This window comes from Aulostomus chinensis, chromosome 6 (genome assembly GCF_037954235.1).
Source record: "Aulostomus chinensis isolate RoL2024-O1b breed Wild chromosome 6, RoL_Achi_v1.0, whole genome shotgun sequence".
NCBI lineage: Eukaryota > Metazoa > Chordata > Actinopteri > Syngnathiformes > Aulostomidae > Aulostomus > Aulostomus chinensis.
This window is the reverse complement of record NC_141325.1, coordinates 1,643,334-1,669,698: the sequence shown is the minus strand read 5'-3', so window position 1 is coordinate 1,669,698 and position 26,365 is coordinate 1,643,334. Positions and strand designations below refer to the sequence as shown.

General features: G+C 48.3%; 1 protein-coding gene and 2 long non-coding RNA genes across 4 annotated transcripts in view; 1 reads left to right on the top strand and 2 right to left on the bottom strand.

Annotated features, from left to right (window-relative positions):
* Nucleotides 1–13,264, bottom strand: part of LOC147259660 (spermatid perinuclear RNA-binding protein-like) — a 52,957-nt gene extending 39,693 nt beyond the window's left edge. Inside the window, exon 1 of one of the 2 annotated variants that reach the window (XM_086205744.1) lies at nucleotides 12,996–13,264. The gene's annotated coding sequence lies outside the window, so the exon portion shown is untranslated. The remainder of the gene's footprint in view (nucleotides 1–12,995) is intronic. The other variant, XM_086205745.1, reaches the window with a different exon arrangement.
* Nucleotides 13,265–16,321: 3,057 nt separating this feature from the next.
* On the bottom strand, nucleotides 16,322–19,464 carry LOC147259659 (uncharacterized). Its single transcript, XR_015116257.1, has 3 exons — nucleotides 19,364–19,464; nucleotides 16,923–17,054; nucleotides 16,322–16,460 (listed from the first exon to the last, which is right to left on the bottom strand). It is a non-coding gene; the product is annotated as an uncharacterized LOC147259659 (long non-coding RNA).
* LOC147259658 (uncharacterized) lies at nucleotides 19,432–21,627 on the top strand. The gene is made up of 3 exons (XR_015116256.1): nucleotides 19,432–19,572; nucleotides 20,746–20,977; nucleotides 21,563–21,627. It is a non-coding gene; the product is annotated as an uncharacterized LOC147259658 (long non-coding RNA).
* Nucleotides 21,628–26,365: the final 4,738 nt, after the last annotated feature.

The following is a 26,365-nucleotide window of genomic DNA, read 5'->3' as shown; positions in this document are numbered from 1 at the left end:
CAGCTCAGCAGGAGGACTCGCGGTGTGGTGAGCTTCAATCGCCCGCGTTTGTCAACGTGGGACATGAGGGACCAGTGACTGTCAGTGGACTGAGAGGTGATGGTCAAGCAGGAATCGTAGCTCTGCTTGTCCAGCTGTCACCAGCGATGGCAACTCTCTCTGCTGATTTCATTGCAGTTGTTTTTAACTTCTCTGAACATCTTTGAGATTGTGACCTGACTCAGTTGTTTCCGTGTCGGTAGCACATAGCGTGGTTCCAGTGTGGACGGGGGTCTGAAGCCTACATTCTCTACCTCACAGGATGGTCTGAGGTCCTTGCAGATCAAAACTGCCAGAGCCGAAGTGATGTTCTCTGCACGTGGAGGCGTGGACGGAAACTTGGTCCCAAATGCTGTCTCCAGCGAGGGTTGTTGCAGGGACTTGTAGTTTCCTGGTTGCTGAGTGTCCTCTGGGTGATGCCTCGTCACATGGCTCCAGAGATTAGTAGTATTTCCGTTGTACTCAACTTCTACTTTGCACAATTTGCACACAGCATTATTTTTGTCAAGTTGGGCGCAGTTTTCTTGCTTCTTAAAGCCGAAGTGCTGCCAGACATCGGCTCTTAAATTTGCCGGAGATTAAAGTTGCGCTTCCGCCATCTTGTTGTTCTCTGATCGGAGGCACATGGCCTGGATCTGGTGAGGTCTGATCATCAGACTGCAATAACGTTGCACTACGCACTAAATCACGCCAGACTGAAGGGGCAAACAAAACAAAAAAAAATAAAGGGGTAAAATCTAATGCATTTTAAAAGATCGATACTGGGATTTATGTATCAACAATCTTCCTACAAATGTATGTCGATTAAATATCGGTAGACATTTTTACCCCACCACTCAACCTCATAAGCTAAAATGTTAATTAACAGGCATTTCTCCAGCAGAAGTCCTGTTCAACTGCTGACGGGACGTCTTCATCAGAGAGCTGCTGCTGTGCGTCTCAGGTGGGAGACGCTAACTCTGCAGCACACAACGGTTTGAAGACCGGACACGAGATCAGAGGATCTGGAACGCTGCTAAGTGGAGCCGGACAGCGTCTTATTGACAGCGTCTTATTTGTTATCCACTGTGACAACATGGAAATGATGCTCACAGGTTAGGAAGTAATAAGCAAGATGATTACAGCTCTCCAAACTGGGCCGCAGCAGCAAACTTTTCTTAATAATTCACATTTTTTCATCGAACTTCGAGGAGCCTGAGGACAGACAACGCCCCCGAGTCACCATATGAGAGGACATCATCGTTCTTGTGTCATTAACACTGGAATGAAAACCCTAAAGAGATGAGAAAGTCTCACCTGATCAAACGTGGCTTTAGCTCAGGTCAAAACTAGCATGGTGGCAGTCGCTGCAACTGGATGTGCTTGAGTGTGGCGTGAGAGCGGATGAGGGAAGTTGCGGATGTTTGCCCTCGCCGTTGTCTGGAGGGGCGAATCGGACCCCAAACAGGCTGATTGTCCTGTACTGAGTAGCCAACAGGCCGGTATCTCTGCACCCCTGCTGGAACCATTCAGCTCTCATTTGTAACTTTAGTCGACTTTCGATTTTTACACACTAACATTGTTAGCATGGCTCGGGCTATGATTTGCATGGTCACTGGCAGTCAGGGATGTGTGAAGGAAGCTGCAGTGGATGTAAATATTTGGCCTGAAGAGCCTTTATAAGCCCACGCAGGTCTGGGAGCACAGCTGCTTTGTTATGAAACAGCAGCTTGGTGGTTTTATTATTTCAGCAGAGGATTTGGACTTCATTAATCCGTTAATGGATCAGTGGTACGCTGTGGGCCTGAAAACATCCCAGTAAGCACAACAATCTAATTCCTGTCTGCAGCTAAAAGCATCAGGTGTGTGTGTGTGTGTGTGTGTGTGTGTGTGTGTGTGTGTGTGTGTGTGTGTGTGTGTGTCTAATAACACACTGACTTTGAAACATGATGAGAACGATTTCAAGAGAACAAAACTAAAGCCTTCAATGAAGCCCAGTGCTGGTACTTAGGAACGTGTCCAGGTGGTACGTTTGGAACGAATGACGTTCCTGTGTGCGAGCATGTGACCAGGATACTCAGCAGCTGCACATGACAACAGTTAGCTCCTGTTTTTAAGCTTTTATTCTCCCCCCCCCCCCCAAAAAAAAAACGTCTGTCCGTGCCCCTCCAGGGACCCAGGTCACATGACCTACAGGTTAGAGACATGCACAGAAAGAACATGGCAGACATGATCTGGTTCCAGCCGTCCACTGATCCCAGCTACTTTCATGATTTGGATTAATACCAGAGCAGCAGGGTTATTGATCAAATGTGAATACAATTTTTATGCGTAAGAACTGAGAACATTCCTCTTATTTTTCCAACAAAAACATTGTAGCGCAGGCCTTTAAAGACACAACATCTAGGACACAGCCTCAGCGACATGACATGAAGGACAGTGTTGGTCATGGTTGCATTTGCATTGATGTGATTTAATACAAACTCTTGAGAGGTTAGAGAGCGAGGCTCCTGCTGCTAACTAACTCAGACTCGACTCTAGAACGGTGGCTCAGGTGGTTACGGAGATTTGATGCATTCACTTGCAGGGCTGTCATGTAAATCATCATCACGTTTAAACCCCAAGAAGTTCCTCAGTTCGGTACGAACACACCGATGTCAACCTTGCCGCCAGGATTTTCCTCAGAGCCGCTCTTTTTCCTTCCTGTTTTTCCCGGCGTGTCATGTTGGGTTACTATGGTAACGGGGACTGGCAGCGAGTGTGACATGAGAGAATATTGACTAAACACATCATGACTGTTCAAGTTAACTGTTTGCTTCGCTTTACACGGTAGCAGCGATAAGAGCAGCTGAGCTTGTTCTGAAGTGGTGGCGCCTGTGACGTGAACGCCTGGAGGAGGAGTCCTGACGCCAGACCACCCGGCTGATTTCAGACTGCTCTTTTGTGAACGATCAGCTGTGCGGCCCCGGTGATTACCGGGATGTGAGGGTCCGTGTCAAGGCTGCCACTGCCTCCAGCCAGCAGGGGGCCCCTCTCCACACGACCTGCCTCTGCAGCGCTACAGCTGGATACAACTGGAACCACCCTGACAAGTCAAAGTCTCAAAACTTTCTCACAACCTTTTGAGAAGTTTTTTCTGTGAAGCCAAGAAGAAGAAGATTCCCTCTCTGCCAGCAAGGATATGTTCACATGGTAGAACCGCATCTCCTTGAATCGAGACTCAGGAGAATTTCTACCTCAGATTTCTGAGAAGGAGGAGAGAGCGAGCGCTCGATTATTCTGGTCCACAGAAAGACGCCTGCCTTGCATTTTTATGGCTCTCCTTACTATCTTCTTTATTACTCTTTACTGTTTGTGAAGCACTTCTGGCTCCGCACAGGACAGCTTGATGTACAGCAGAATCATTTGCCGTGTGCTGCATGGGGGTGTGTTTCTGTTTACAGCCGCGTGTCAGTGTGAGCGGCTGAAGAGCCTCAACCAAGACCTACGAGTTTTACGTCCTACGACATGAATCAAGTACCCCATACTTTCCATTTCCGCTGACATGGTTGTTTTTTGGGGATAAAAGTCTTCGATGGCTGTGCAGTGATTTGATTCATGAATCGTGCCATTTGTCGTATTTGGAGGCTTGTGTGAGACATGCGATCCACCACAGGGACGTTAAAGTCTGTGACAAACATGCATGAACAGATTTCAGTCGTTCAAAATCACAAACAGTTCAAAAAATGCTGAGCTGCAATGGAAAGTCTGTGACCTGAATAAAAACCTGCAAAATCACGGGAGCGGCGGTCATCAGCCAGATTACTGCCATCGTGTATCAGCGCCCTAAAGAGGGACTCCATCAACACGACAGCATATTACAATACTTCCTCTCCGGACGCAGTATCAGTACACTGGTGCCAAATATCAATACTTATTTATGACGCTGATGCCATGAGGTCATACCAGTGTGACGACTTAGTTACTGCACGGGTGTCTTTTTCTTAGAGACGCTCTAAGACTGCTGGACAGTTTTTAAACTCACTTTTCCTGTGTCTTTTAAGCTGACATCACGATGCAGTACAAATACAAGGTTTTCTTCCTCCGTCCCAGAGATTGTGATGTATCGTTGCAAACTCTCTTGCAACACACTGATCACCACAGAATCGCTGTGCTGTGACACTGTGGTCATTTTGAGCAAAGTCTTGTGATGGGAGTCCCCACCCAAACAACTACGAGACAAAATCATTCAGTAAAGAACTCACTAATCTGAAGAACCAACTTCTATACTTTACTTTTGTCAACTGTGTATTTTCCTACTGGAAATCACAGAATTCAAGTCGAGCCAGAGTTCGGTGTTAACGGGTCGGATCGGTTCTTTGTTGACTGTGTTTGGGTTTTCGAGAGGACCTGGAATCTCAGAGTGAATGTTGATTTCTATCATTCTTCTCACTTTCACTGGAACCCCACTGAAAGGATGATGGTGTGGTATTCATGGAGTGATGATGAAGATGTTTTTCTGTACATACGTGTCCGGAGGCAAGAGGTCTCTGCAGCACCACAATGTTACCTCCAGTCAAGGGAACCTTTTACCAGTACTGTGCTGGACCAGACCTCCAGGTGAAAATGATCTTACAACCGCGTGAGAATATTTCTGCCTATCCTGAAGGGTCATGACTGTAGCAAGGAGCAGTCGTCCTCCTGAATCAGCTGTCAACGGCTCCTAATGTTAAAAAAATCTGCTTTCAGATGAAGAACGCGACGGTTGAGAGCCTCCCAACAGTCCCAGCGTTCCTTCGTCCACTCGTGTCAACCAGGCAGTTCGGACAATAACCTCAGCGTAGATGTTCGTCACCGCTTGGATGTAATTTCAGCTCCTTCCACAAACGTCAACCAATCAGAGGTGAGTGACGCATGAAACGGGTCACCTGCAGTGTGTGAGAGCAGCAGGCGGTGTGAGTGTGTGTGTTCTTGTACTTGCTACATACTGAGGACCAGAGTCCACTTTTAACCAACAGCGTGAGGACATTTTTGGGAAGTGAGAACATTGTGTTGTGTCAGGTAATGGCGACATTGCCTGAGAGGGTGACGCTGCCTCCTCCACCCACATCCAGAGGTTATTGGATGTCCTATCAGAGGAAACGACTGTCTGTGTATCCAAGCGTTTAAGATAACCTGCTATTCTTTAACAACTTCCCACTTGGACAGTGGTTCTTGATGGTTTGTTTAAATCCTGATGTTTCAGGTTTTGGGGACAGTGTGCAGCTCCTCGTGAACGTATTCTGGTGGGTTCTCTCATGAACTCAACCTTTCCCTCTCTTTCTAACGTGGGACTCATTTTGAGCACAGTTGTATATATTTCGGAGGACGTGAGCAGAATGAGATTCCGTTCCCAGACTAGCCGTGGAGCTGTGTGTGTACTCTGAATGAAATCTCAGTCTAAGAGTCTAATTATAATATCCAGCAGCGTAGTATTGGGCATCAGCCCAGCTGGCCTTCGTGGGCCAAGGCCAAATCTCTGCATCTGTTCACCTCATGTGATCTGCAGGCCGGGACAACGACGTTTCACCCTCACTGCTCCACACCTGAAGTACCAAACAAAGCTGGGAGCTGCACCTCTGATTCCACGTCCAGTCTGCAGCAGTCAGGCTCAGACGGATCATCCAGGAGACTCCACTGCTGCAAAATATTGATAACTTGCTTCACTTCTCAGTATCAACAACTCGATCGTCCACGCATCATCACAGTGATGTCGTCACGCAAATCCGAGTGCAGCTGCGAGGCTGCAGAGTTGGGATTCTACCGGCAGAGGATGAGGCGTTGTTGGTGTTGAGCTGTTTGCCAACTGACATTCCTGGATTCTCCCTTTGTGAGACATCTGAGCACAACAGTGCACTGACTCGCCAGGTACCCAGCAGAGGCCAAGGACTCAACAACACAATCAGACTCATCTGCCTGAAGTCTATTTGTTTTCCCACACAGAAAACTGATCAGGGATCAATAAACTTTAAAGAAATAATGGCAGGGGCACAATTAATAAAATCCTTTAAAACTTGTCACCCTCTAAGCCAGCAGGATGAACCACAAGAGTCTGAGCACTGAAGTCTAATGTCCCCTGTGCCCCCCACCAGTCAGAACCTGAATACTCACAAGAAAGAAATTTGAGCTTCAACGCCTTCAACTGAGGCGGAACCCTGGCGGCCTTCAGGGGTCGCTGAGGTCAGGTGGAGCTGCAGGAGCCTGCAGCAGCACTGGGCTAACGGCTTTCACTGATGCTACTATGGATGCAAGAGTCCCCCCCGGACGTCCTCATCTCCCAAGGCTCACGTCCAGCTGCACACGACTGTGCCATCAAGAGCAAGGACAGAACAAATCAAGCGCTCTTGAACCAGCCTCACCACTGGGGGGGGACACGGCCGAGTCCCACCGCCCAATCCAAAATGATGCAGCTTTACAATTCTACCTCGGTCACAGGTGTCAAACCCGCCACAACAGTTGAAGAGCGTCTCAGTGCATTTTGGGACGCGGGCGCTCCAAACAGGAGTCTGGGAGACGATTGCGAGATGGAGTATGAGTTTGTTTGAGGATTTCCATCATGTAGCGTTATTCATTCACTTTACCATTAAACGCTGTTTTCAGCATTAGAAATAAGAGTGGAGGACCATTGACAGACCGTTCAGGAGCACCACCTCTCTCTCCTACTAATAACTTGCCACTTGGACTTAGAGTTAAATTTCCCAATAAATTCAATAAAATCGAAAAAAGAAAAATTAGAAAAAAAGTTTTAACGTGCAAAGCAAACCAAGTTTAGCACAAATGACATTTTACCAATTTGTCAAAAAATCAATTATAATAGACTGAACAACCACGGGCGTTTCTCCAGTGGCGGAGTAGACTGGCTCTCAAAAATATGATTTCAAGTCAGTCGACCTTCCATTCCTCTCTAGAAGTCCACCACTGGACACTCAAACAGCAACTGGCACTTGTGAAGCTGACTGACCGAAGCTTCCTCCACGCGCCGCCTCGTCACAGCAGCTGGAGCCGATCGCGGCCAGGCTGAACGCTTGTGACTGCACCATCAAACAGCCACGCAGGAGTGGCTGGGCTGCCTGCTGTCCAAAACGACACGTTCCAACTGGAGAAACCTCTTCACAAGTCAATGCAACGACGTGAACGCGTTTGTTGCTGGTGATCCACGTTGAATATATTGAACTGGACATCAGTGCTACAGTTGAGTGACGCTGATTGTGGCGGAGGCTAAGCCGCTGAGCCACAACGGAGGCACCCAGGCTAGCAGCAGATTTCAAAACGATTCACCGATGGCTGGAGTCGGCGGGGGACCGTGAACACTGGCTGCCCAGTCGCTGACAGCTGGCGAGCCGCGAGGCACGCCGGCAGCACCCACATCTCTGAAGAACTTCTCAAAAACAAATGTTCTAGCAGGCGCAAACAGGTAGCACTGAACGATTCATTAATTCATGGAAAACGGAGATGTCTCGGCTGCCTGGGACTGACGATGTTGTGTTCAGAGTGTCAGCAGTACACAGCACGATCCCTGGAAACAATTTGAGCTCAATCTATCAGTCTAACCCGAAAATCCCATTTTCATGCTTTTTCCGACTTCTGAGACTTGTGTACGAGTTGTGTCCTTCACCTGGGGGAGCCGGCTGAATGTGCCAGCACAGACGAGCATGTGAAGACTGTCCTTTCATGCTGCCAGAGCAGAAAAGCCTGCATGAATATTTCAGTCTCTATGAAATTGCTGGCAAAGCTCTCTGCCTCTCTGAGGGTCTTTTTTCAGTCAGCCTCAAACACGCTGCACTTGTCTTCCACCAGCCGAGCGCCACTTAAAGATACTGTATGTGAGGGAGATGTTAAGGGCACAGACGGCACCTGGCACGGCGCTTCCTACCTGAGCTGACAGAGATCAGGTGGGCCGGTTCACAGCACAGGCAACGGAGCCAGAATGGAAAACAGCTCGGAAGAGAAACACTGAACTGAGCTCAGCTTGGACTCCGATGTAGCGACCTACAGAACGACTGACACGACTACTGCATGGTTAATGAATTAATCAACATGATGATTCACTGATTGACGACCAACTCATCCAACGTATTGTCCTTTTCTTCTCTCGGCGCCTGAAGCTGGTAATTCAACGATAGCGTCGAGACTGGGAATTCTGTCAGGACACTTTCATTTAACAAAGAAAAATGGATTGCCATGGTGCGTTTATGTTCGTGGTACGCCTCTGTTCTGGAACCTCCCATGAGGTAGGGAAGGGAGGGAGGGGGGCGGCAGCAAAGACCCCCGAAGGTTCCACAACTGAGCCAGGAGAAAACGTGGCTCCATTCACGCAGACCTGAAATACTGACCTCACTGTAAGTAAGAAAATATTTCCATGAAAGTTGTTTACAGGCCACAGTCCAGCTAATGACCGAAGACACACCCACGTGACATCACGGTGGTTCACGCCAGTAACTACGGCCCAGTTTCCTTCTGAAACCTTTGTCATGTTGGAGGATTTTCAGTGTTTTCTTGCTCATAATGCAGAACTCTGAGCTCCGAGGAGAGTGAGTGATGCTAACGAGTAGCTGGACCGGTGTGGTGAAGCAGTCGGGCCGGCGCGGCTGTCGAGGACTGCGCTGAGGTGCACCCGTCTACATGGCACCTCGGTCATGTGATGTCTTCATCTGACTACGCTGTCGTCATCAGACCAGATCTGGATGCAGAGAGAGCATGTAAGGGAGCTGGGGTGGAGGAGTGCTGACAGACGGCATGCAGATGAAGAGTAGGCGTCAGTTCCACATCCTTATAGTTTCTATTTTGTCGATTTGAACCCGACAGCAGAATTTTTATAACTTTTTCTTTTTGTTCTCACGCTTCATTGGACATGAGATGGGAAATGTGTTTTTCTTCTGAAAAGCAAACTCATCACATCTGGCCAGACAATCCCGACCGCTCACCTGATGCAGAGGTAAAAACAATGAGCTGAGCTCCAAGTGTACGACTCATACATCTTCATTTATTATTCAGAGGCCGTATTACAAATGAAAAACTCCTGCTGCTGCGACTGCTGCACTTTCAGAATGAACCAGGCCCATCGAGCTTGTTGGGTTCATGTTTCGTGTTCTATCGCCTCTCATGCTCGACACTGAGTAAGTTACCAACGCCGCCGCCCCTGCCAAAGTTCTCTGCTCCTGAACCGTTTCATTTGTGATGCTATGCTAATACTTTCCACCCACCACCATTCACTGTGCTAAGCTACCCAGTGTGGGGTGCAGCACGGAGGAGAGACAGGTCTCGATGCTCTGGTCTGACACTGCAGGTTATGAGCTGGCAGCTACAGTCACGTGTCACCTTGCTCATGCTATCAGCCCAGGAGATGAGGCTGTCACTCATGGTTGTTTGTCCGTCTCCCAACGAGCTTTGCAAAAACTACGCATTGATATGCTGGGATGGGCGTCACGGGGGGGGCGGGGGTCTGCACCTGGCCATCCTGGTCTCGTCCGCTTGGGATTAACGTGCTCATGCGTGTTAAAGGGAGCCGCTGACCAAGGCAGGTTAGAAAGACGTGGCGTTGATCCCTGAGTGCGCCGCACTCGGCAGAGGACAGGGTTTGGCTGAGGTCACCTTGGTGGAGGTGTGCGCTCGCTGAAGGCCTCTGGTTACTGCTGCAATACAGGCCGGAATTGGTGCTGTGGCACTGTCTCGCTGCCTCTTCATTCACTCATTCGGCCTCGGCCTGCTTGACTCTAACACAGCTGAGCGGATAGCAGGCCACTCACAGCCTCAGACCTGTGAGCTGGTGGCCCTGTGACGGAGGCCCATGTGGGGTTTGGCGTCCCAGTTCAATGGCTGGCAGAAGCGACCAACTGGCAGCAACCGCAGTTCACACATCCACAGTGCTGCAGGGTTTCTGTTTTCAGAGCACATCAAACGGATCAGGAGAAGACGCGTCCTTGGGGACGCTCATAAAAACAACTGTGTCCGGAATGATGGGGGATTTATTTGAGCTGGCCAAAGTCAGAGAGAGAGCCGGTTCGGATCAGATTCCCTGGCTTCTGTCATCACCGGGCCTTTAAAAGATGCCACTTTCAGAGGTTGGAAGTGCAGCGTTGGTGACATGAGGGGGAAGGATGAGCTGAAATAAGAGGAGGGAGCTGATGGCAGCAAGAAACTCTGCTCAGGTTTCACTCTTTTACCTCACCAGACCTGCTCAGTCCCACTGAGGGAGGCGGCCACTGCAGCCCCACCAGCAACACTCCTATGTTCTTGGAAACAGGAAGAGGAAACCAATATGCTGAGCTGGCATTATTTATATCAATCCATAATTAATAAGGTTACAGTCCGATACGGTTGGCCTGTTGCAGCTGTGTAGCTAAACGCTGATGGTGGAAATTCTTTAATGACCACAGCTACAGAGGAACTGTTTATGCCGGGGATGCAGCCTCATGCGTTCGGTCTCAGCAGGCACAGGAAGTTAGCAGTAACGGGATGGCAATGACATGTGTACTATTTCAGCTTTCCAGTACTGCGTATTTTAGGAACAAATACTAAATACTTACAAGTGTTCCCTCATCTCAAAGTCAATGTTTGTTAATTTCCTGAGATAAGGCCAGAGGTTCACACGAGCATCAGATGTTTTGCTCCACAAAATAAAACCACGTTCCACAACGACGTCTTTAAAAAGTGGCTAATGAGACTTTAAACGTAGACTGAAACACAAGAAGCCTGACGCTTAGAGGTGGTGACCTTGAAGTCATGTGACCCTGGTGTTGCTCCTCTATAGGCTAACGTTAGCTTAGCTCTGTTAACCGTTGCATCATCAGATAGGTGCGAACTTCTATAAAATCCATTTGAACAAAATAAAATAAAACTGACAGAACAAACGATTTTTGTTTTCCTTTCAGTTGTTGAGCTCACAGTATTCAGTCACCAATACAAAGTGGTTTAACAACAGTGACGCTATAAAATAAAAAAGTTGGAGGCAGACATGAAGAGAAGCCTCGCGTACTCGTGTTGTTGGTCATAAGTCCTCATCGAAGGAAACGCGGACCTCGTGGTTCTCGTGCGCTCCCGTGTCGTCGCAGGGCCGTGGCGGCTCGCTGATCTGCTTCTACTTTGTCGTACTGAGCTGATGTGGGTCCTGCAGGACCGGCGCTCCAGTGTTGCCCCTCGCTCCTCGGTACATGCAAATGAAACGCTGCTGCGACATCTGGGACTGAGCTGCCGCCAGAGCCTGAACACGCCGTTTCCTGTACTGAGAACATTTGCATATTCTTTCCATCCAAGGGAGGACGTGTCTAATTGAAAACAAAATGTCACACACACTTGATCCCCATTTACAGATGCAGCGTCGCATCCTGGTCAACACGTTAGGCTGCAGCCGGCAGAGCGGCGGCGCTGGAACATGAGGCTCCAGTTACCAGTTCTATTTACATTCCGCAGGCTCAGAGGAGCCACCTGCTCCAGGCAGAGCGAGCGCTCGGCCAGGACGAAACCTGAACCCGTGACTCAGAGGCAACAGGCGGACCATCAGCTTCATGAGGGAAACGGCGAGAGTCAAACAGCTGGATGACCGAGACACGTTAGGTTTCCACTCCTGGTCCGTGGAGCGACATCACGGCGGCGGGGGCAACGAGTTAGCGGTGATGTCACAACATGAGAAAACCTGTGACCTACTTAACGCCTCTTAGTTAAAGTGTCAGAGAAACTTCAGGTGGGAGATTACCAGTCCCTCCATCAGCCGAGTGGGAGACCGAGTGACGTGTAGGCGCCAGCACGGAGGTGGCGGCCCGTCCATTAGCAGCTGTGGTGAGTTTGGACCGATCCAAACAAACCCCCTGGTCAACAAGTACTCCTCCCTCCTGTGATTGGGGCGTAGCGCCGGACGAAGCGGCCATTCAGCAAGCCTGCAGTCATCGGGTCATTTTGTCATGAGAGAAGAAAAAACCTCCAGGGAACGACGTCAAACCTCGGAGAGACTCACACGGACGTTCCGGTTCCGGATTAAACGGGTCTTTGGGATCCCAACACTACGTCATGACGCAATTTCAACACAGTTTGGATTCCCTGTTCAAGCCAACAAACAACTCATTCAATCTGAAAGTCATCCAGCAGCAGATCTGATGATGTCACAGCTGCATCATGGAGGCAGGCTCCCGTCTGGTGACTTCACTTAAATCAACAACAAAAATGGACCTACGACTTCTATTTTCACAACCACTTTCAATGTGTTAAAAATGAAAAAATCCTGCTTTCCAGGAGGTGCAGCCTGCAACTCCACCACGAGGTGTCACTAGACTCAACACAACACTGCTTTAAACCCTCTTTAGCAACACAAACGGTGCTGGTTTATTTAAACTCTCATTTTCTTCTTTGGTGACGACATCATTTGTTCTCTTGGGATAAACCGTTACTTTTGTGCCAAATTAGACGAGTGTCCCCAGGTCCTGAAAAATCAAACAAACCCACGTTTTTCCATCTAAACCTGAACACACGACAACATTTCTTCATTTAACTTGTAGGATTTTTCAACTGCAGCAACCACCAACAGTAAAAAGCACAGTTTTAACCGTGGTGGGGGGGCAAAACTTTGAGTTTTACTGATCAATACTGCCTGCCAGTATCGATCACATCTCCTCGATCCTCCTCAGCACCACAGCAGGACGTCCTGCCGAGTCAGGGTTGGACTTCTTGCAGTATAAGTTCAATGTACTACTAGTACTACGACTGAAGTACTTCAAGTGAGAGGGTTTGAAGTCGGACTGTAACGGGAGCGGTACTAACAGGTGGACGCGCGTGCTCCCTCAGCATCGTGGCGGGGGGGGGGGGGTGGATTTAGCGGGAAAAAAACGGTAGAAAGTGAACGTTTAGCTGCGCGTGCAGGACGGGACGGCGAACCGGCAGAAAAGTTATTCGTTATTCCGTTTTTATGGTTTTACGTGTGTGTGCGTGGGGGGGGGGGGGGGGGACCGTGCGGGACAGCGGACACTTACCTCCTCTGACGGTCCGCTCAGCACCGGGAGGAGGACGGGAGAGGGGCAGCTCGGGGGTCCGCGCCTCCGTCTTGTTCCTGTGGTTCCGCGAAAGCAATAAAGTCCAGTTGTGGTTCCAGTTTGAATCCGGACGGCGGCTCACAGCGCGGAGAGGGAGAAGCCGGCGGCATCAACGGGAGCAACCGCAGCGGCGGGGAAAGAGCGACGGTCTCCGGGCAGGTTGCTGGTGCTGTCACCGCTGTGCGCTGGGGGAGCGGAGGATGCGGCTGCGCATGCGCCCCATACACACTCCTGCTGCTGAACAAAGATCGTCTCGTGACGAGGTGGCTCACTCAGAGGGAAATATCGTACCAGTCCACTTTGATAACCCCCTTGCGGGGCCACGCTTCCCGTTCTTTGCTGTATTTTTTACAAAGTTGCCAACAGTACACACACGTGTGGTGGAAAATATTTTATTCAGGTGCTCTGCTGCTCGAGTATTTGCATTTAAGTGTCTTTGCACTTGAACTTAACATTGCAAAGGAAATAAAGTACATTTACTCAAAAGTAAAAAGTACAGAGCCTTTTTTAATTTGTATTTGCAAAAAAACTCTTCATGAGCCGGCAAGTGTCGCTATGTCTGCTTCTCTTTTGAACGTGTGGATATGGAGGCTGTCTTCAAGGTCACTGTTGAATGTTCACGTCTTCATGCTTGGCAGACACGTTGGAGAGGTTCCTGCCCCCGACGTTAAAACTCTTGTCTGTTTGTCTGATTATTTTTGTCTTATGTGCAGAGGGAACAACAGATGATTGTGCTGGCATGGAGGAAGTAAAGTAGAAAAGTGGTGCATTGAAATACAGACACCTGAAAATCTACTTTCTGTAAGTACTGAACAAAGTATTTATACATCGTTACCTCTTCTCGTTGCTGGTTGTTTTCTCGGTGATCAGAACTCCAAACCTTCACATGCTGCAGTGCTTTGGTGTTTTTCTAACCATAGAATATAGTGTTAATACGAAAGTCACATCTTTGAGGTATCAAGAATATCAGTGATGCAACTCTCAGCTCCAGCCTCACCATCAAGTATTTTTCCAACACTTCCCCGTCTGGATTCTTTTACTTTGAAAACTGCAGTGCCGTTATCCTGTCCCTCTGTGGGCTGCTTCCTTCTGAATCATGGCCGACCGACGCGGGACGCCACAGGAGAACCTCACATCCACGGTTTACTTTCCAGGTTTAATGTCAGCCTGCCATTATCAAGTAAATTTCTGTGTTACAAATTTACTGTACGGGTAAAACCACGCCATTATTTGTCTCTCTCTATATCTTAAAAAGAAATTCTACATTTCAAATCATCTGTCATTCTTTGGCAGCGTAATTGTTGGTGTATGTTCATGTGCCACCACTGTGGGGACCCCAGATGTTCTGGAGTTCAGACTGAGGGTCAAAACTGCTTTTAAACAACAGACGCAGCCTCCATTTTGTATGTGGCAGCAACGTGACTGAACAGTGACCTTTGACCTCCAAAACGTGTTCAGTTGATCCTTGAATCCCAGAGGGCATCCATCCATCCAGCACCGGCGCTGCTTATCCCGATCCCAACTGAAGCGATGTTCCTGAGCTACTGCATGAACAAAAACAGGGCGGGCGATCAGATCAGCTGATGTCACGAAGCCTCCAGTCGCCAGCTCTCATTGGAGCAAAGGCATAAAAACACAAACTCGTCTGCAATCCCAACCTGAAACGTTGGAGAATCTGATTTTTCTTCAGCTTTTGATTTTGGGAAAAAAAACAAACTGAAACCCAGCAACTCTGAGGGGAGTTGGAGGGTTGCAGCAGACGAGCGACGAGGCTGTTGGGGTTGCAGGGTCGTCGCTGGGCCGCAGTGACGAGTGAAGAGTGATGCGTTTCATCATCCCATGTTGGAACACGAAGCTGATTGCATACAAGAAAAGCACAGCGGGATCTGTGTGAAAATTCACAGCTGAGGCGTGAAGATTGTTGTGGTTTTGTTGTCACCGTGATCATCGCGTCACGAGATGCTCAGGAACGCGGCGAACACGTTCAGGGTCAAAACAACTGGGAACACGTTAGCATGAATGGAACAACGCGTTCACTCTTCAGTTCCCTTCGAAACATTCCGAATCAACTCCACCTCCTGAGGTTTCAACCACGTGTCACATTCCTCCTCAGTGGGAGAAATAAATACGACAAAGATGGTGTGATGAGGGAGAGGATGTCAACCTTAAAATATGTGACGTAAATTGATTTGTTTTTACCGCAAAGTCATATTCTATTTATGTAAGACATCTTGGTTGTGGTGTCTAGACCGGCTGTTAGCATCTCTGCTAACTCTGGCATGTTTACAGCCATATTTTACTGATGTTCATTAATATGTGCAGTCCCTCTCCAATAAAGGCTGAACACATGAGAACCATCCTGTCAGCTCTGCCGACTGGTGAGCCTCTCGCCTGTGCTTGGTGACACGCTGACTGAAATCCAGCCTCGTACGCTGGGTTGACGTGAAAGGGATATTTGTTTCCCTCCTTTTAGACTTTAAAGCAATTTTAAGCGCGCAAGCGTCCTCACCTGAAGACATTTGCAAACTGAATTCACATCGTCGCACCACCTAGTGGTCACAGGAATGAAGCCACTTAGCTGAAACCAAAGGGTCGCTGGTTTGACCCCCACTCCCTCCCTCCGGTGACCATGTCCAAGTGTCCTTGAGCAAGATATTGAACCCCTAGTTGCTCCTGATGGACCTGCGATGGACTGGTGACCCGTCAAGGGTGAACCCCGCCTCTCACCCAACGTCAGCTGGGATAGGCTCCACCCACCCGACCCTGTATGGGTGAGCAGTATAGAAAGTGGATGGATGGATGGGACAAGAATAACTGGCTCTCGCAGGGCTTACGGGATGGAGAAGCTTCGGCAGAGTGACAGCTCTTCATGTTTTCACACCTCTCAGGTGCAAAGCTTTTCAGGTAACACTAGAACCGCCTGCTGGTGAGTCACCGCCAGCGTGCAGCCACAAGCACCAAAGTGCACCCTATTCATGCTGTAGTAACCTAATGAGTGTCTATATCAGGTCATGTCAAGAATTCAATTAACTACAGTCGTTTCCACGCTCAGTTGGCGTTTCTTTCAAATTAAACACTCAGGTGAAAAATCACGCACCGTTTTAGCTGGAAGTGGTCGAGACCAAGCTGATGAACACGTGATAGCTGATTAGTTAGTGCTCATGTTCCTCTGCCCTCGTTTTCCTGTCTGTTTTTCTCACATTCAAAAGATTCACAGCTTCACACACACACACACACACACACACACACACACACACACACCACTGATGCCCTCCATCTGGTACGTGGGTAACACCACAGACGTCAGGTCCATCCAGAGCTCCATGCATCACCAGGCCTCCAGGCGACGAGGAGCATGACGCTCCACTGTCATGTTGCACCACTCTGGCTGAGCGCTCAGTAACCCTGTTTAGATGGAGAGACACACTGGCTGTAGTTCTGCTGCATCAGCAAAGTGCTGGGTTACAGTGTGTGTGTGTGTGTGTGTGTGTGTGTGTGTGTGTGTGTGTGTGTGTGTGTGTGTGTGTGTGTTCCGCCTGCGTCACTCAGCAGCAGGTGGACCGAGGAACCTCCTCTCTGCAGCAGCACATTTTCATACAAAGTCACAAGTTGTGTTGTGTGTTTTCACACGTCGGCGCCGCAGAACTCGTTTCACACTCATACGAGCCTGCAGGGCTACGGAAGGTTGATCATGATTGAACTTTAACAATTGTCCTGGTCATGAGGCTTCACTTCAGCCCTCCGACAGGTTGTCAGTACGAGTGTTGAGTTCGTGATACGTTCACGTGGAAATACCAACGCCATCTAGTGGCTGTACCAGTTATGACCACACAAAAATAATATGTCACATGAAAAAAAAGAACAGACCCGTATATGAAGGTGGAGGATTCAGTCGGTGGACAGATATACCCTGGAGATCCGTGTGGAAGGCATTTAATTTGGACACTGTACGATGGCCGCCGTCTGTTCCTCTCAGCTGATGAAGAACCTCCGGGGCTCCTTTGCAGGGCGAAAACTGACAGTCAGTGGCAGGGTGACGTTAGATAAAACATCGTTTGTCTGCTGCTCCACTTTGTCTCTCACGTTAAATCAACAAGCGGCGTGTCACTCTGTCGCCACATAGTGAATAATTAGATTCTACGTGCTTCAAGAGCAGCACGAAGAAGAAAATACTTTTGTACCATCAGGGTTTTTAATGCAATTCTGATTATTTGACATCTGGTGACTAAATCCGTCTTCATGCTGGGCTAAATTTATCCTCCAGCTCCCATTTGGGTGAGTGGACGGAAGCCAGTTTGGGACGGAGCCACAAATAACCATCAGGCTTTGCTTCCTGTCTGCAGGACTACATCGAAGGTCAAAATAAGTTCTCTCATGAGACTTTAAATGCAGGGAGCCTCTGCAGCCGCCGAGGGTCGTGAATGAAAAGTAAAATAGCTTCAAGTCTCGCAGGCTGGTCAGAGAGTTCCTCTGTCTGATTTATTTGTTCTTGTCAGCTTTGAGCCTCTGTACCATTGCGTCCTGGAATGAACTGGCCAGACTTCATATCTTTGAATCAAATCAAATGCTTTTTGATTTAGCTTTTATTTTATGCGGAACATCAAGCTTTGGGTTGCTGATCAAAATCCCCGTGCAAAAGTCTCCCCGCTGCAAACTAATCCACATTAAAACCCCTCCACTGCAAAGGCAAGATTTACAAGACACAACAGTTTGAGAGTCAAAGTTCATTCTTATTTGTGTTTTGAATGTTTCGTGTTTCCCTCTCGCCGCTGGCTAACGAGGACAGGGCGAGCGGCAGTGACGGTCTCTGTTGTTCGCAGCAAATTAACTCGGTTGTGATTATTGCCTCCCAGGGCCACCAGGCAGGTGAACTTCCTCGTATCACCTCATCTGCTTCTTATCCTCTCTTACATGTAAATGGCGACACTGCACATTTTTAAGATGCTGCAAGAAGAAGAGGAAGATTAACCGATTTATCACGGCCAAAAAAAATCATCAGCGTGGACAGAAGCAGTTTCATAAACACATTTTCATCTCAACAGTCAGTGTTAGCGAATGGCTTCCACTCCACAGGCGCCATAATAGGACTATCAGATTGGAAATGCTGTTTATTGCTCTGAGGAAAAGATTGTTCTGGAGACGGGAGCGCTCGGAATGACCTCACAGCTTTATGACATGTGAGCAGTGTTCCATTCAGGGACATTAAAGCATCAAGGAAAAAGGAACCAAGACCACTTTTCTATTAAAAAAAATTGCTTTTGTTGGACTATATTATTGGATTAGAGGCTTGTTCTGAGAGTCTGTGGGAGAATGGAGAGCAGAGTGCCCCCTTCTGGTAAAAAATGTTTCACCTTATAGAAATCAGGTGGTGGAGGGTCAGATATCGGCTCTGGTTGTCTTTAAGGAAACATTATTGTCCATCGTCTCCACACGACAAGAAGACAGAGCCCCGCTTCCAGGGAGCTGAGACCCAGGCTAGTTAGCTTAGCACAGTGATTGGTAGTGGGTGGGAAGTGTTAGCGTAGCTCCGTCTCTGCCTGCATTAATATCAGGAGAGTGGATACGTAGCCGGAACTACTTTCCCGACTGGGAGCAGTGATTTGACGCAGCACCTCCAAAGCTACAATGGAACTTGGGTCAACAGAACCAAAGGTTTGTTGAGGACTAGAAGAGCAACTGCTGCTACTGATGATGATGAGGAGGAGGAGGATTCCTGCTGGACACACCAGCATCCTGGATCTGAGCTAGCTGATGCTAACACTTCCCACCCACTACCAGCCATTGGGCTAAGCTAACTAGCCTGGACCTGAGCTAGCTAATGCTAACACTTCCCACCCACTACCAGCCATTGGGCTAAGCTAACTAGCCTGGACCTGAGCTAGCTGATGCTAACACTTCCACCCATGACCAGCCATTGGGCTAAGCTAACTAGCCTGGACCTGAGCTAGCTAATGCTAACACTTCCCACCCACTACTAGCCATTGGGCTAAGCTAACTAGCATCCTGGACCTGAGCTAGCTGATGCTAACTTCCCACCCACCACCAGCCATTGTGCTAAGCTAACTAGCCTGGGTCTCAGCTCCCTGGAGGAGGGGCTCTGTCTTCTTGTCTGTCTCGGTGGACGATGGACATGATTCGTCTTTCACTAAAAGTCTGCGTGTTCCTTTGAAGATTTAATTTATGAAACAAGCAATTGATAAATTGCAATAATTATCAGATGATCAATGACGGCTTCCTGAAAACATAAATATTCAATCTACAAAACACTTTATGTCACTCTTAAGGCCCCAGGAAGTTCAAAGTATCACCTTGTGTAGGTGCTGATGATGGGATGGAGCGTGAGCGGTGTGTTCCATGTTTAAAGTCTGGACTCAAGTGTTTTCCTCTCGTCTCCAGCAGCCTACAGCCGAGCACCCGAGGCCACAGGAAGGAAGACCACATGAAACCCTCAATTAGATGAGGCCGTAAATATTTGATGAGCTGCTGCGCATTTCCAGCAGCTTCACGGGCATCCAAGGTCAGAGAAATCTGCAGTCTGACACACACACGCACACACACACACGCACACACACACACACGCGCACACACACACACGCACACACAGACAAACGTGCATGGACAGTGAAATAAATGTTTGCATGCATAAGACGAAAGAAAGATGGCAACGTCAACGTCCAAACACACAAAGCCTGAGGATTCCTGAGTTTGTTTTGTTTGAGACGTTTCTAATGCACCAGGAAGATGTTTGACATGTTTTGATCAAATCCCATCTTGTTTGTGGATCTTAACCCAAAACCCAGAGATGGACTGGTGAGGCGTTCAGCAGCTCCCAGTATGTCTGACCTGATGGTCTCATGGCTGAGGACTGCAAGCGGGATGTTTTCAGGAAGTCCATCCGTCCGTCTGCTGGACATCCCAGTGACTCCGGACACCCTGTAGAGAATCGCTTGGGATTTTAGAATGAACTACAAAGCTTTTGGTTGTCAAGGGTCAAAGGGCAAGGTCACGGTCACCGCGGCATAAAACAAAGGTGACATATTTTGACTTGCTTTTAGTTTGTGTCACCAACAATGTCTTCCAGAGATCTGTCTGAAAACGAAGGACAACCTCTGGCACAACGTCTCCCTGCTGTGACCTCAGAGGCCTCGCAGTTGAACCGATCAGTCTGGTCTTTATTCCTCATTAATTGGCTCTTTGAGGAACATTCACAACATCCTCACATGGAAGAATCCTGCTCAGGAAGTTCATATTCCCTTGATTTTTCCATTAGAAGTGGACACCACAACACACTGGTTACATGCTGCCCCCTGCTGGTCCGGAGAGTAACAATGAAGTGGTCGCTTGTCCTCAACCACATCACAAAAACTTGAATCTTCACATTTCTGTCCTCCCACAGGAAAACAATGAGCACAGGATACTTATGAATGCATTTAGAGAAATGAAAGACAGGATAAAAGACCACAAGGTTGAAAAATGAGCCACAGATATCCTGACCATGAAGGCCTGGCACTGGTCAATAAACACATCAAGAGGCTTCTTCTCCTTCTTCTCCTTCTTCTCCTTCTTCTTCTTCTTCTTCTTCCTCTTCTTCCTCTTCTTGCATCACCTATGTGACGTAAGATTTCAGTGGTAGACATCAAGCTCTCGTATGTCAATAATAAACTCATTTATAATGAAAGTCTGCCCACAGAGCTCGCACGGATCAGAGGAAAAACATCCTGACCTGCGTCTGCCGGCGCTCCGTCAGCGCTGCCATCCTCCACGCCGCCTCTCATATCCTCCTGCTGAGGAAGCAGCGAGCTGATGGATGCAGAGCTCAGCCGACAGACTCAGACCGCACACGGATTCATCCTCTGGTCTCCAGTCTGATGAAGGGAAGCGGGCCGATCCTCAGGATGAGGTGGAAGTCTAAGAGCGTCTGTGTGAGTCTGGAGATCAACCTGTGCTTCAGTAGTTTAGTTTCATGACTTCGGGCTTCTTTTGCTGTCTGATGTTCTGCAGCTGGCTTGGCTCTGAGCTGATATTTACTATTATTACTTGTGTCTGTTTCAAATTTCACGTTTTGTTCATGTTGAAAAGTACATGTCAGGACATCAGGATTTGTGTTTCTGCTCTTCCAAAACATCTGGAGAATCCCAAAAATCTCATATATACCGCATTGTTTCCTCATCATCGAGCAGCAAAACTGGGGACTGATACTGAGATGTTCAAAGACTCTGTGTGTGTGTGTGTGTGTATGTGTGTGTGTGTGTGCGTGTGTGTGTGTGTGTGTGTGTGTGTGCGCGTGTGTGTGTTGGGGGGGTATCCTGCTATGAGGAGAGTTTGTCACTATTTTTATCACGGCGCTCTAATCTGTGCTTCCTCGAGAGCTCCTTTATGTGTTGTCTTTGCTTCTACCTTCTGGAGAAGAAACGTGTCCTGCTGCTAATCTTATCCTCTACCCTCCTCCTCCTCTCCTCCTCTTCCTCCTCTGTGCTTCTCTTGCTGAACGCCGTGATTTATGGCAGCTCTGCTCGGTCCCAGGTGATGCTACCTGTCTTAACAGCGCCCAAAATAGAAGACTTATCACCCAGAAGTAGGCTGCAGTTTGGAAACATTGCTGAGTTGATTCACTCACAACCGAGAGGTGACGGCTGGAGAGTCGGGGGGGGGGGGGGCGCCTTGATTATAACACAAAGACACACGAGTCAGGGTCCTGTGAGCACAGCTGATTGGTGAGTCATTGTTCTGTAAATCTCTAAAACTGTGAAACAAAAACATCCCATTTCAGACCTCAGAGAAGTGATGACATCAGTCCGTCATTTCAACACCAGCAGAGAAGACAAGACATGGATGACGTTCAAGTCATGGCTGCAGCTATAAAAGTGCCTTCAATGGGGTCGTGCTCAGAAACTGAAAAGAGACCACCTGCCATTTGCAAATGGAAAGTTTTGGTGAATATTTGGATCAATAAGGAGAAAAATGAAACTTTTAGCTCACGAAGACAAAAAAAAGTCTGCCATTATCTGAAGAAAACAGCAGAAGTTTGCTGTTTCTCCTGTTTTCTTTGGATAATCAACCCAGAAGTTCTCCACAAAAATTAGCTTTGTAATCCTGAGCTACCGGGGTGAATCACCTCGCTGTTGGTCGAGAACCAACTGTCACGATCCCTGTCTCGTGCTTCCTGTTTTATTTTGTAGTCTTGTCCGGTCTTCCTGTCCTCCCTCCTGTGATCACCTTATGTGTCTCACCTGGTTGATTTCCACACCTGCGCCTTGTTCCCTCATGTATTTAACCCCTGTGTTTTCCCCTGTTCGTTCTGGGTCCGTTGCGTTTTGTGGACGTCCGTTTAGTTATGTGTTACGTGCTTCCTGTTAATGTTGAGTGTCTCCAGTCCAGTCGTCAGTCTCCAGCCTCCCCGTTATCAATAAAACCTCGTTTGTGCACCAGTCTACTGTCTGCGCTTGGGTCTACTTCCCCCCTCCCCAATCCCGCATGTGACACCAACCACAAATGAGACTTATCTATGAGTAACGAAGCTGGTTTGGTGACGGCTTTTTTCCCCCGATACAGTGAGTCATCATGAATGAACCTGTAAAAGCAGCATTAAAAAAGTCGCTGCAGTCACGGGTGTTTGTGGTTCATGTAGTTTGACTGTAGCGCCGCAGTCTGACAAGCTCTCATTGCCGAGGGCCGGGTCCCTCGCTCCCACGTCTGAGGGTTAGGGTTACGCACCTGAAATCAGGCCTGTGATAACAAGAACTGGAGATACTTCAATGCTCTGCTCCATCCAAATCCCACACTCAACCCTGCCATGCAAACTTTGTGCGGGCAGACGCACGAGGTCCCTGCAGCGCTCTGGAGGAGGTCTTGTCTGAGGAAGCAGTCACCCCCTGCTGGCTGTTGGTGGGCCGTGGCCTCGCCTCTCGGCCCCGCATGCCTCATCCATCTGCTGTGCACGCGACAGAGCAACGCTGATCAGTTGTGGTGACTGAAGGAACGCTGGGATTCCGTGCTGCTCTGGAGGAAGGTGGACGTTTGTGAGTGGGCAAAAGCTGAAGACTCAAAATGCAAATGTCTCCTGAAGAGCGCTGGACAGCATCAGGATGGAATCAGGCCGCAAATAAATTCCACCTCCCGATGGTCCGCGATGGACGGGGACCCGATCCCTGGTCTCATCCAGGCTGACTTCAGCCAACTGCCACAGGAGAAGTGACAACATGTGTTTAATTAATGAGCAGTGATTTAGCGTTTATTCACTTCAGTGAAGGGAAAAAAAATACACCATAATAAATTAGGGAGATTACAGCTCGGAGGGCCAGATGGTGCTGTTAGATGAGGGACATGTTTTATTTGGATCAACCAGATGTCCTCATATTCTTCAGGTTTATTTCTGGTAAAGAGACCTTGACAGCATCATGGCAGACGTCATGTTTCTCCGCCGGCAGATGGTTCACACAGGAAAGTCCTCCAGCAATCAGAAAATATTTTCAGGGACGGTTCCAAGTTTGGAGGAGACGCTCTGGTGATTGTACTCGCCAAGCAGGAGAGGGTTTTCTCTCTCTCTTTTTTTAATCTGTGGAATCTTCTGATGTTATCTCAAATTACATTTATTGAATTCAGCTTCATTTGTGCTACTTTCCCTGTAGGATTCCGTTTCTATGGAGCGTTAATCAAAGAGCAGAGAGGCCTGGAACTGACGGGGCTTTTTTGACTAAAAACTGAACGCAACAGTGGAAATGGGACACAATAACGTCCAAGGAGAGACAGACGAAATGACCAAGAAGAAAATGTGAAGTCATGAGATTTGTATTTGCCTGTTTTGTCTAGTAAAACGGTTTTACCCCAAATGGTGGAGAGCAGAGGAACACAAGGCTCTCATGTAGCAAAGCAACAACGGATTATAGCTTTGACTTCCTGTAAGTGTCAGTGTTCTTGTCAATAGCATATCAGGGATGAGGTTTGTTTGCAGTCCAACAGGAGGTGGTCATCTCCTGGTTCCTCCACCAGCAGGAAGTGGTCATCTCCTGGTTCCTCCCCCAGCAGCCAATAGGATCGCTCCATGTGATTGTATCAGTAAATCAGCTCTGGTGAACAAAAGTTTATGATCTTCCAGGTTTAGTTCATCAAGATCATCTTCACTAATGAACCGTCTGATGATGCTGGAAGCCTGGATGCTACGGTTAGCAGTGCTAAGCTAACGTTAGCCTAGGGAGGAGCTACACCAGGGTCACATGACTTCAAGGTCACAACCACTAAGCTTCAGGCTTCTTGTGTTTCCCCCTGATGACCTTTAATGACCTCCATGACCTCTGTGGGCTCCTCTAGACTCTTGTTAGCAACCCAGGTTTTTAAGACTCCACCACTCCACCATCCACCAGTCTGGTGTTTACTGGTGGATCTGATGTAGAACTGAACCTCCAACATCCACCAGTCTGCTGTTTACTGGTGGATCTGATGTGGAACTGAACCTCCACCGTCCTCCGGTCTGGTGTTTACTGGTGGATCTGATGTAGAACTGAACCTCCACCGTCCTCCGGTCTGGTGTTTACTGGTGGATCTGATGTAGAACTGAACCTCCACCATCCACCAGTCTGGTGTTTACTGGTGGATCTGATGTAGAACTGAACCTCCACCATCCACCAGTCTGGTGTTTACTGGTGGATCTGATGTAGAACTGAACCTCCAACATCAACCAGCCTGGTGCTTACTGGTGGATCTGATGTAGAACTGAACCTCCACCATCCACCAGTCTGGTGTTTACTGGTGGATCTGATGTAGAACTGAACCTCCACCATCCACCAGTCTGGTGTTTACTGGTGGATCTGATGAAGAACTGAACCAGTCTGGTGTTTACTGGTGGATCTGATGTAGAACTGAACCTCCACCATCCACCAGTCTGGTGTTTACTGGTGGATCTGATGTAGAACTGAACCTCTGACATCCACCAGTCTGGTGTTACTGGTGGATCTGATGTAGAACTGAACCAGTCTGGTGTTTACTGGTGGATCTGATGTAGAACTGAACCTCCACCATCCACTAGTCTGGTGTTTACTGGTGGATCTGATGTAGAACTGAACCTCCACCATCCACCGGTCTGTTGTTTACTGGTGGATCTGATGTAGAACTGAACCTCCACCATCCACCAGTCTGTTGTTTACTGGTGGATCTGATGTAGAACTGAACCTCCACCATCCACCAGTCTGGTGTTTACTGGTGGATCTGATGTAGAACTGAACCTCCACCATCCACCGGTCTGTTGTTTACTGGTGGATCTGATGTAGAACTGAACCTCCACCATCCACCGGTCTGTTGTTTACTGGTGGATCTGATGTAGAACTGAACCTCCACCATCCACCGGTCTGTTGTTTACTGGTGGATCTGATGTAGAACTGAACCTCCACCATCCACCGGTCTGTTGTTTACTGGTGGATCTGATGTAGAACTGAACCTCCACCATCCACCAGTCTGGTGTTTACTGGTGGATCTGATGTAGACCTGAACCTCCACCATCCTCCGGTCTGGTGTTTACTGGTGGATCTGATGTAGAACTGAACCTCCACCATCCACCAGTCTGGTGTTTACTGGTGGATCTGATGTAGAACTGAACCTCCAACATCCACCAGTCTGCTGTTTACTGGTGGATCTGATGTGGAACTGAACCTCCACCGTCCTCCGGTCTGGTGTTTACTGGTGGATCTGATGTAGACCTGAACCTCCAACATCCACCAGTCTGGTGTTTACTGGTGGATCTGATGTAGACCTGAACCTCCACCATCCACCAGTCTGGTGTTTACTGGTGGATCTGATGTAGAACTGAACCTCCACCATCCACCAGTCTGGTGTTTACTGGTGGATCTGATGTAGAACTGAACCTCCACCATCCACCAGTCTGTTGTTTACTGGTGGATCTGATGTGTTGGCTCTTATTTCAGGCCAGTGTTGGAAAAGTACTTTTTAAATGCTGACACTTCCCACCCTCTATTATTCATTATGCTAAGCTAACTAGCGTGAGTCTGCATGTAGAGATTCTTTTTATTTTGTCCAGGATCTGAACCAAACTGGACTCCAGCAGCAGCAGATGATCATCCTGTGAATTTATAAGATTTAACAGCAAAGAAGGCGCTGACACACATTCAGCTGCTCCATCTGATTGTCTGATTTAGAAATTGAATTTCTGACATAAAAGGCCTGAAGTTCAATGACTAAAGGAGGAATGTGAAAGGTGTGATGATGACTTGAGACTGAACTGCCTCATAATTGAAACTAACAGGTTTAACGCACCACACAGGCCGATTTGATGAGTCATTACCAGATTAAATGATGTATGA